Genomic DNA, 11,876 nt, shown 5'->3' with positions numbered 1-11,876 from the left:
CGCTTTTGGGGACCTCAGTTGGAGGTTGAAATATAGACTACCACTAATCCTCCTTGTCCCATGTGGGATTTTAACTTATAACACTGAAGAACGGGACAAAAGGAGACATAACATACAAAATCTAAAAGGAAGAGAGAGAGAGGCTATTTGAGGCAGAAAACAAGTACTCACGAGTACAACCGGCAGTCAAGGACACAGTTGAGCCATGGGGATTTCAGGATATATTTTTAGTCTCAGGGTATTTGAGAAGTGAGATTCCCTCAACAATTAAGTGGTGTATTATTATTTCATTCATGAAGGGAGGGGGGTGCTAAACCTATAGGGGTCATACAGCACCTAGGGAAATGAAAGGCATTATGACTATTCAAGGAATTGGAGCACAGGGCCAGTTCCTTAGTGACAGCGATATGTGCAGGCTCCATACATAGCTTAAAGAGCAGATATGCTGTTGCTCACAAGGCTAGGAGTTATTCTAACAATTGGCAAGTTTAGGGGTGGGGGTGGGGGGGGGGAGGAGCCAAGACTCAACCCTTACAACTACATATACCATAGGTACATACAGCACCGGGAGGATGGGAGGTAATCAGGTTGGATTCGAGGAAGTGAAGATTTAGTCAAATTCCCTGGATCAAGAGCCCTTCAGATTATTATTATTATAATCAAGGGGAAGCGCTAAACTCGGAGGATTATACAGCGCCTGGGGGGGGATGTGGAAGGCATTCAGGCTTAATTCGGGGAACTGGAGCACAGATCCAATTTCCTAAATCAAGAGCCCCTCACCAACATCAAGGAACCTTCCTTGAGGGGCCCTTCACCAGAATCAAAACACCCTTGGTCTGCTTTAAATAAAAATAAACAGTACAGGCACCAGGACTGTGCCTTGGGGTACTGAACTTTTTATTTTGCAAAGGCTAGATTTTGCTTTATTTACTACCGTGTTTTATTCGTTATTATTACATTCATGAGGGGAGTGAAAACCCATAGGGAATTACAGGAGGGCCCCACTTATACGGCAGGTTAGGTTCCAGGCTACCGCCGTAAAGCGGAAATCGCCGTAAAGTGGAACACCCTTTTTTTCCACTTATAAATGCATACAAACACTAGATAACAAGTTTACACTAACATATATTAAGTTAGCAATAGAACCAGGCATCAAAAAACAATAAAAAAGTACAATACACACATAGTGCACTCATTACTTACCTTAAAATATTTATAGTCTTAATCTAGGGTGAGACAAGTAGTATTTATTGTAAGAAATCAAGTGTGGTACGTATGGTAATAGCCAGGCTACCTTACCAGGCCACCCCACCCACACATACTATTCTATGATATTTAAGCATCCCAGAGCGATAAAATGTATATACAGTTCACTCATTACTTACCTTAAAATATTTGTAGTCTTAATGTAGGGTCAGGAGTAAGTAAATGAGATAAAACGAATAAATGAGAGAGAGAAAGAATGAGTACATGAGAGGGGGCAGGCGCAGAGTTATGTAAACAAACCAGGCGAAGGTAAGTTTTGTAAACAAACGAAGTGTACACATCTGGTTTGTGTACAAGTTACATTGTGTACAGGTTGTCTCTACATTGATACGGTAGAATTAATAAAGAAGAACACTCCCATTCTCATGTAACATCATTTTGAGAAGAAATGAAGCTCTGAGTGAAGGCAATGGAAATAAGTCACACTGACTTTTTTGGGTTATCCTAGGTTCTCTACACGTATGTTGTTATGTATGATAATCTATGTAACTGTATTTGTGTATACCTGAATAAACTTACTTACATACATACGAAAGGAATAATTTTCTACAGTTACCCCCAGTAACACATTTTCTCTTATGTTAGATTAGAGAAAATGTTATTCTTGCCGTCACTTGTACAAGTTATGTGGCTCCCACATCTTATATTTATGTTTATTTATTCTATTGTGGGGTGTATTTATCATCTTTTTATGTTATGTATCGTGTTTATTATATAATTTTAAAAAAAATATCATGGATGGATTAATGAAAATGTGTATATTAACGTAATATACGACATTTAATGAGACTCGGTGAGTATTGTTATTATCATTTCTAATATGGCGTCACTTGTGCAAGTCGTCTGCTACCACATCTCACATTTATGTTTATTTATTCTACTGTGGGGTGTATTTATCTTATTTATATGTTATGCATCGTGTTTATTATATAATTTTGAAAAAAATATCATGGATGGATTAATGAAAATGTGTATATTAACGTAATATACGACATTTAAATGACTCGATGATTATTATTATCATTACTAATATGACGTCTGGAGACATAAGACACTTACCAATTTTAATGTGTACCTGCATGCCAGCACAGTATGTAAGTTTATTTAGGTACAGGTATATGTAAGTATAGTTATCAGAGTATATATAAAATATGAAATAACTTTTAAAAACATTTGAAATTTTGGAGTTTCCAGACAAAATGGAGAGACTTAGTGCTTACTGAGCTCATGGAGAATGTAAACAAACAGGGTGGGGCACGGTGACCGTATTAGAAAGTCAGGTGGGGGGAGCCGTATAGCGAGTTTTGGTCATAATTTGAAATGTCCGTATTAGCGGAACGCCGTAAAGTGAAACGCCGTAAAGCGGGGCCTTCCTGTATACAGCACCTGGGGGAATGGAAGGCATTCAAGCTTGATTCAAGGAATTAAGAGCATTGGTCCAATTCTTTATTATTATATTATAATCATGGAGGAGTGCTAAACCCCTAAGATTATACAGCGCCTGTGGGGGAAGGATGGAAGGTATTCAGGCTCAGTTCAGGGAACTGGAGCACAGATCCAATTCCCTAGATCAAAAGCCCCTTACCAGTGTCAAGGAACCTCCCTTGTGGGGCCAGTTCTTTAATAATAATAATAATAATAAATGTTTATTTCCTTGCAAAGCTTACAATGTATGTTTGACATAAAATATTACTTACAAGGAAGGCCTCTAGCATGCCTAGGCATTTCGGGCATACTAATCCTAATTCTTACTCAATATTGACACAGGTTATGGAGCAGTACATTTTAAAATATCCTATTGCATACTAGGTAACTGAAGTAATTAATTTGATTTATAATAATGAGGTAGTACAAAGCATATAACAGTATTACAATTAGTAAATTTAGTGATGAGAATGATATGAACAAGAAAGAAGGAACACTGCAAGAGGGCTACTGGCCCATACAAGGAAAGTCTAAGTCTCCCACCGGCTTAAACCAATGACATAACCTAGTCAGGTCAGGTCACATTCACTTAAGGAGCACAGCATCAGACCTACTAGCACAAGCTAGTCATGTCAAGCTCATTTTTAAAACTACACGCCTTAGCTTCTATGACGGTACTCAGGAGTTCATTCCACTCATCCACAACTCTCTTACCAAACCAGTGCTTTCCTATCCTTCCTGAATCTGATTTTTTCCAACTTAAAATCATTGCCGAGAGTCCTGTCTTGGCTCGAGATTTTTAGCACGCTGTTTACATCTTTATTTTTTCATGTTTTCCGTTTATACACCTCAATCATATCCCCCCTAATTCTACGCCTTTCTAGAGTGCAGATTCAGAGCCCTCAGTGGGAAGATTTTTTATACATGGAATCAACTTTGTCATCCTTCTTTGTGCATTTTTCAGAGCATTTATATCCATTCTGTAATACGGTGACCAAAACTGTGCAGCATAATCTAAATGAGGCCTAACCAAGGCTATACAGAGTTGAAGAACAGCCTGAGGACTCCTATTATTATTATAATAAAAAAGAAGCGCTAAGCCACAAGGGTTATACAGCGAGGACTCCTATTATTATTATTATAATAAAAAAGAAGCGCTAAGCCACAAGGGCTATACAGCAGAGGACTCCTATTATTTGTGCTTCTTGATATGAAGCTAAGGATTCTGTTCTTTATTGCAACAATTAAGCACTGTTGTCTTGGCATGATACACCGTTTCTATTAGAGCTCCTATATTGCTAGAATTTCTTAGGCAAATTTAGAGCTAACTTAAGATTTATTAGGCAGTAGCTATATTAGGAATTTTATGTTTAGTCATTTGGGCGAGTGTAAATTAGGGAGGGGGTGGGTAGGTGTAAATTAGGCTCTTTAGATAAAGTGCCCATCAAAAACATTAAGGAACCTCTCTTGATGGGCATTGTTATGAGAATTGGATATCCATTTTTCCTATTATAACTATTCAGAGTATTAATACACATTACATTTCAAATGAAGTGCCAGACTTGTAAGGGTCATACACTGCTCGGTGAATTGGAGGAAATCAGATTTGATCCAAGGGTGGAGAAGTCTAATTCTTTGGATCACGTGCTCCTCACTGGCATAAATTATTACAATTAAGCGCTAAACCACCAGGGTCATACAGCACTGCTCACTGGCATAAAGGAACCTCCCTTAATTAAGGAGCAAAACCTCCATAACATTGTCATGTTTTATAATAAAAAAAGAAGCGCTAAGCCACAAGGGCTATACAGCGCTGGTCATAATGTTTTAGCAGTAACAACAAGCGTAATCTTCCCATTCTATATCCATGATGACTTGTGCAGATCATGCTATTCCATAAAATTTATTTGGCAGTTCACAACTCTTTCAGAGCCTTAGGATATGTAATGTTAGTGCTACTGGTTTGTAATCATTTTGTCAGAGCTCTACTGCCTCCTTTGCACCGAGGAGCTGTGTGTGAACTTTTTAGTTTTTCAACACTTCTAGGATTTAACCTATACCTAAACTCTTTCTCCAAAGACTATGAAGTGTTTGTACTTGTGGCACTTTGCACTTTTTTATAGTGTTATGCAAATCAGTATGTGGGCATTTCCTACTTTTCTGTGGTTTTGTGCTTGTCACATACAGTTTGTAGGGCGACCAAAAATGAAAAAACGATCTGGATCCTCAATTCTTCTGTATTATTACAATCAAAACTAAGTGTTAACCCACAAGGTTAACTCTCATGTAGTTTAGTGGATTGCTGAACAAATTCAAAATGATCTTACAAAATTTTACTTTCTTATTTTTGTCATTGATGTATGAACCTCTGCAACCTCCTGAAGGAGTATTCGAAGATCTTAGGAGGGCTGGGCAAATATAGCAGTAAATGAGTTAATGTAAGGAGTTTGGAGTGCAAAGATGTACTCTGTATATCCATGTGTGTCCATGGTGAAGACTTATTAACCAAATACAAACATATGATTATTATATTCATGGGAAAGCATCTAAATCCTTAGAAGTCATATAGCTATTAGGTCTGCTATATTTTGTTGAGAAGGTGAAACCAAAGTCAGTGTTTTATTTCACAATTCTAAATTTGTTTAGTGTCAAAAGCCATATCTCAAACCAAGAGCCCTGTCAGAGACCCTTTAAGAAATAGAAGTACATATTCTGCCATTTAGGTAATTGGAATTTTTGCTTTTCATGTTGCATATGACATAAGAGCTACAAATAAATAAACAAATGTCTGATTTAGCTTTATTATTCAGATAAAACCCATTACCTCGACTAGACAGTAACATTTATGACAAGACGTGGGAAAATTGATTAGCTGTAAGAGTCCTGAAAGTGAGATGTACAGTACCTGTACTCTGAGAGGTGTGAATGTTGCACTTCAGTCATTTGAATTATGATGTTCACACACTTCTGGCAAGATAGCCACTGAATGTATGGCGAGTGTTTTTTTTTTTTTCTTTTGGGTCACCTTACCTTGGTGGAAAATGGCCAGTGATAATTAAAAAAATACACAAATTCAATTTCATAGTAGTACGTATTTAGACTTTTAAATATAGGTTGGCCTGTAAGTTTGTTCATATGTTTAAAATTCAATTTTTTTTTATTTTATTTTCAGTTTGAAATAGAGACCCTCCACCAACATCATGGAATATTACATGCTTCAACAACACATTAAAATAGTTGTTTTTTTTATCTTGAAAGCCAACGGAATGTTTCTGAAACATAATGAAAATATCATTCATTTTTTAATATTAAACATTCTCCCTTGTTGGTCACCATAAAGTGGTTGACGGCCAAATTTGAAGAGTCAGGTACAGTGAAAGATTCCAGAAGAACTGGTAGACCAAGAATTTTGGATCAAAAAATTATTGGACCTAGCTTTTTGAAGAGGAAGGCCATCAGGTTATGGTGAATAGTGCACAATATATGGAAATGATCGAGAAAATTTTCTTGTCAGAATTAAGAGGACAAGTTGAGCGGTTTTGGTTTCAACAAGATGGTGCCACCTGCCATACAGCAAGAGCCACAATGAATCTCCTCAGACATCATTTCCCAAATCGCTTGATTTAAAAAATGGTGACATCAGATAGCCCTCAAGATCACCAGATCTGTTAGCTCCAGACTTTTCTCTGAGGTTATCTCAAAGAAAAAGTTTACATCAATAAAATTCAGATGTTACAACACCTTAAAGAAAATATTTGAGTGAAAATTTCAAGAAGCAATGACACTATGTCATGCAGAATGTCCTCAAAAGAGCTGAAATTTATAAGTGGGCTCAAGGCTGCCATTTTGGAGACATATTTAAAAATTAGTGTGTAAATCTTGGAAGCATTAAAAATTAACTGAAGTAATCAAAATTTGTTTTTTAATTTTTCTATATATTTTTTAGCAAAAACATACGAACAAACTTATGGGCCACCCTGTATACTGACAGGATAAATTATTATACTGACATGGAAATGATAAACCCACAGTTATACAGCACCTGAAAAGGGACGAGGGGTGATTAGGGTTGATCCAGGAAAGGGTACAGTAGACTGTTATTTAACACTGTAGTTACATTCCTGAAAACACCGTGTTTGGTAAAAAACCTTGTTAGATGAACTGAAGAGCTTATGGGAAAAATAGGGTTACATTCCTGAGAGCCCCAAAAAAGCCAAATAACTTTTTTTCAGGCCTCCACATCTTACAGAAGTAAAAGTGAATATGTAATTGTAGTTCATTGTTGTGATGTATTATATTGTTTTTACTTCTTAAGACTACAAATGTAACAGAAATAATAATATTTCTTACCCTAAATTGTGGGTGCTGGTGTTTGTGGATGATTGTGAAGAGAGTGGAGAGTTATGCTGTGGCCTTACTGGGCTGAGGTGGATGGTAGAGGTTCTGGTACTGAAGCTGATGGTTGTACTGGAGTGTTTAATTTTGTCATTCAGTCAATCAAGTGATTCAGTAAGTCAGTCAAATCATTCAGTAAGTCAGCCAGTCACACAAACGTATGTTTACCTCTTTTTTATGTGTACAAAGTAACACTTAATTATGGCCACAGGTTTTCTTGCCACTTTGAGCAACACTGGTATGCCTACTGGGTGTCATGATTGCTTGGCAGATACAAGATATAGCAATCAAAAGATCAAAACACAATTCACAATCACAATTATTATTATAATAAAAAAGAAGCGCTAAGCCACAAGGGCTATACAGCGCTGCAGGGTAGGGAAGGAAGCGAGGGTATCGGGCGGCAGAAAAGGAGAGGGATGATTAGTAGGTTACACAAAACAGCGGGGCAGGGGATAGTGCGGGGGTAGAGGGTAGCAAGAGATTGAGGTAGAAAGGGCTGAAGGTATCATCAGAGTTTGTGGAGTAAGTCAGTTGTTGTCAAAAAGTCAATGAGAGAGTCCGGATGAAAGGTGGGTCCATCAGCGAGAAGGGAAGGTAAAGAGAGAGTAGTAGAGTGGAGACGACGTTGGAGGTAAATTCTGCGTGCTCGTTGATAAAGTGGGCAGTCTAACAGAATATGGCTGACCGATAATGGAACCTGACAATGCTCACAGAAAGGAACAGGGCGCCTCTCCATGAGATGTCCATGAGTAAGACGAGTATGGACAATGCGAAGGCGGGACAGAGTAGTCTCCCAACCTCGACACACGTGACAAGAAGACGGCCAGTAACCTATACTTGGCTTAATAGAACAAAGTTTGTTATTGAGCAGAGCAGACCAACATTGTTGCCAACGGGTGCGAAGGTGGGTAGCTATTACAGCAAAATAGTCTGGAAAATGGAACACCTCTATATGAAATTGGTAGGTCATGTACTGCTGACTGCGCAGCAGTGTCTGCCTGTTCATTGCCCTGTACGTCAACATGACCAGGGACCCAACAAAAAACAATATCTTTATGCTTGGTAGAGATATGGCGTAGCCAAAGTTGGATACGGAGAACTAGGGGGTGAGGTGTATCAAATTTCCGTATAGCCTGTAGAGCACTGAGGGAGTCTGAGACAACCACAAATGATGACACAGGCATAGATGCGATACGAATAAGTGCTGAAAGAATGGCATACAATTCAGCAGTAAAAATGCTAGCTGAAGATAGTAAATGCCCTCGCACAATGCTGTCCGGAAACATTGCTGCGAATCCAGTGCCGTCAGAAGATTTAGAGCCATCTGTGTACACGGCGATGGCATGAGAATGAGAGTGGAAGTGGTCAAGAAAAAGAAAGCGGGAAGCCACCGTAGGCAGCTGGGCTTTCGAGCAAGGGAATGAGAAAGAACAGACCCGAACAGCTGGAACTTCCCAGGAGGGTAGGGAAAAGTGAGATGCTACATGAACATATAAAGGCGGTAACTGAAGGGAAGACAAGAGCGAATGTAGGCGAAGAGAGATGGGACGGAGCAAACAGGGGCGGCGTACAAATAAAGAATGTCTACTTATATCAGTGACCATTCTATAAATGGAAGGATTGCGGAGATCGTGAGAGCGCACATAGTAGCGAAGGCAATGGGCATCACGGCGATCAGACAAGGATGGAACATTTGCTTCTGCATAGAGGCTCTCAACAGGGAAAGAGCGAAAAGCACCAAGGCATAAACGTAATCCTTGGTGATGGATGGGGTTAAAGCTAGAGCGAGTAGCAGTAGAGGCCACTGAATAGATCTGGTCACCATAATCAAGTTTCGATAAAATGAGGGCTGAATGTAGGTGAAGGAGAGTTAGACGATCAGCTCCCCATGAAAGATGAGCAAGGGTCTTAAGAAGGTTCAGCCGGCTGTGACAAGTTGCCTTTAGAGAGGCAATGTGGGGTTTCCAGGATAACCTACGGTCAAAGAGAAGGCCTAGAAACCTGACTGTATCACGTTCAGGGATACGGGAGCCTTAGAGGTACAAAGGATGATCGGAGATGACAGAGCGTCTAGTGAAAGTAATTTGGTGAGTTTTGGTACTGGAAAATTTAAACCTATGCGTGGTGGTCCAATTGGAAAGATGGTCAACCGCATGTTGGAGAGAAACTGTAATGAGGTGACAGTTAGCGCCTGCACAAGCAATAGCGAAGTCATCTACATAGAGTGATGACCAAATATTGGATGAAAGAACAGAGGCCAAATCATTTATAGCAAGGAGAAAAAGTGTTGTGCTCTCACAATCGCAAGCTGGTAGGAGGGAAGTTGGATTGAACACGTATGAAATATGAATGTTGGGATGGTGTCGGGGGGGTTAGGTCTCCCCCTCTGATCCACAACGAGGCGGCCGCAAACTAAACCGTGTTAAATTCACCCATTCTTCAATCGTGCTATACCCAAATCCTGCCAAATAAACTCGTGTTTAAAGACGGTGTGCTGTATATCTAATTTATTAGATCAGAAGTCCTTTACCAATATCAAGAAACCCCATTGAGGGGAGAAACTTCTAAAACTCATAGGCCATGCTGGGACTGTGATATAAAATGCCAAATATATAGAATTTTTTTTATTTTATACGATTCCAACAATGATCAGATTACTATAAAAAAAATTTCATAACCTCTTTGGCAAATACATTGACTAATTTAAGCCTTAGCATCTAGTTTATTATAATTATCATATTCACAAAAATGCACCCAACCTGTGTGGGTTGTACAGTACCAAAAGATTGATGGGACCTATTGGATAAGTGTAGTAGAACAGATAAACTTACAAGCTAACAATGAAAGCTAAATTTGACGTAATAAATCTGTTTCAGTAAAAAAGTCCTAGTGCATCTGTACTGAAGGTAGGCCTTTCTGAAAGGATAGCAGGTAACTGCCCAGATGCTGAAAAACAAATCGAAAATGAATCCTACGTTCTTGTTTGGAAATGCAACAATTAAGCAAAAGGTGTTCTACTGTTAAAACAATTAAGCAAAAGGTGTTCTACTGTTAAAACATCATCTGTGAAAGAACCAATTCACAAATGCGATGATACAGATTAGTTAATCAAGAAAACTTACCATCCTTTAACATGGACCAAACAACATTGTCATCAATCCTGGCTGTTCCTAGACAAAACAAGAAAATAGTATGAAGAGGGTATATCCCATGAGAGACGGACAGGTCCTGGGCTTCTGAATGTGCAGCAAGAGGCAATGCCCTAATGATATCAGTCTAGAGTTCTAGTTCATATTAATTTTTGAAGTTTGGATACAGTTTTATGAATTTCCTGTTTATATATATACAGTATAGGTGACTACCTATACAGAAAAGTTCCAATACAAATATTTTAAATTTATTGAGGTATAACAGCCCATGCTTTTACTACTTTCCCAAGATTGAAAAAATCCTGTAAATTCTGCTAGGTATGAAAGCTTGTCTGCATTGTGAAGCCCATTTTGTGGGATGCCAGTCGTCTTGTAGTAAGAGTTAACCATTATTTTGCAACTTGTATTTTATATAATAAAGTAATAATAATAATAATAATAATAATAAGCCAATCTATCATACATAACACAGAGACTAATAGACTTGGGTGAGGGGAGGGTCTTGTTACCCTGGTGGGAAGACAGAGAGGAATTTTTTTTTTGTAGGGATACTGTGTGTATGTGTGTGTGTTTTTCTGTCAATGTACACAGGCATATATGGGAAAGGTGCCTATGCTAACCTTCTTATGGTGTAGAAATATATCTAGTTGGATGAATCTTATTGAATCTGTGTGTGTGTGTGTGTGTGTGTGTGTGTGTGTGTGTGTGTGTGTGTGTGTGTGTGTGTGTGTGTGTGCATGTGTATATATATACTCACCTATTTGTGGTTGCAGGGGTCAAATCATAGCTCCTGGCCCCGCCTCTTCGCTGATTGCTACTAAGTCCTCTCTCTCCCTGCCCCATGAGCTTTATCATACCTCGCCTTAAAACTATGTATGGCTTCCACCTCCACTACGTCACTTTCTAGGCTATTCCACTGCCTGACTACTCTATGACTGAAGAAATACTTCCTAACATCCCTTTGATTCATCTGAGTCTTCAACTTCCAATTGTGACCTCTTGTGTCTGTCCCCCTTCTCTGGAACATCCCGTCTTTGTCCACCTTGTCTATTCCGTGCAGTATTTTATATGTCGTTATCATGTCTCCCCTGACCCTCCTGTCCTCCAGTGTCGTCAGGCCGATTTCCCTCAACCTTTCTTCGTAGGACAACCCCATAGCTCTGGGACTAGTCTTGTTGCAAACCTTTGCACTTTCTCTAATTTCTTGACGTGTTTGACTAGGTATGGATTCCAAACTGGTGCTGCATACTCCAGTATGGGCCTGACGTAAATGGTATACAGAGTCTTGAATGAATCCTTACTGAGGTATCGGAACGCTATCCGTAGGTTTGCCAGGCGCCCGTATGCTGCAGCAGTTATCTGATTGATGTGCGCCTCAGGAGATATGCTCGGTGTTATACTCACCCCCAGATCTTTTTCCTTGAGTGAGGTTTGCAGTCTTTGGCCATCTAAACTATATTGTGTCTGCAGTCTTCTTTGCCCTTCCCCAATCTTCATGACTTTGCATTTGGCAGGGTTAAACTCAAGGAGCCGGTTGCTGGACCAGGCTTGTAGCCTGTCCAGGTCTCTTTGTAGTCCTGCCTGATCCTCATCCGATTTGATTCTTCTCATTAACTTCACATCATCTGCAAACAAGGA

Source organism: Cherax quadricarinatus, chromosome 31 (genome assembly GCF_038502225.1).
Source record: "Cherax quadricarinatus isolate ZL_2023a chromosome 31, ASM3850222v1, whole genome shotgun sequence".
NCBI classification, from domain to species: Eukaryota; Metazoa; Arthropoda; class Malacostraca; order Decapoda; family Parastacidae; genus Cherax; species Cherax quadricarinatus.
The sequence above is the reverse complement of the archived record's forward strand: the minus strand, read 5'-3'. Positions refer to the sequence as shown.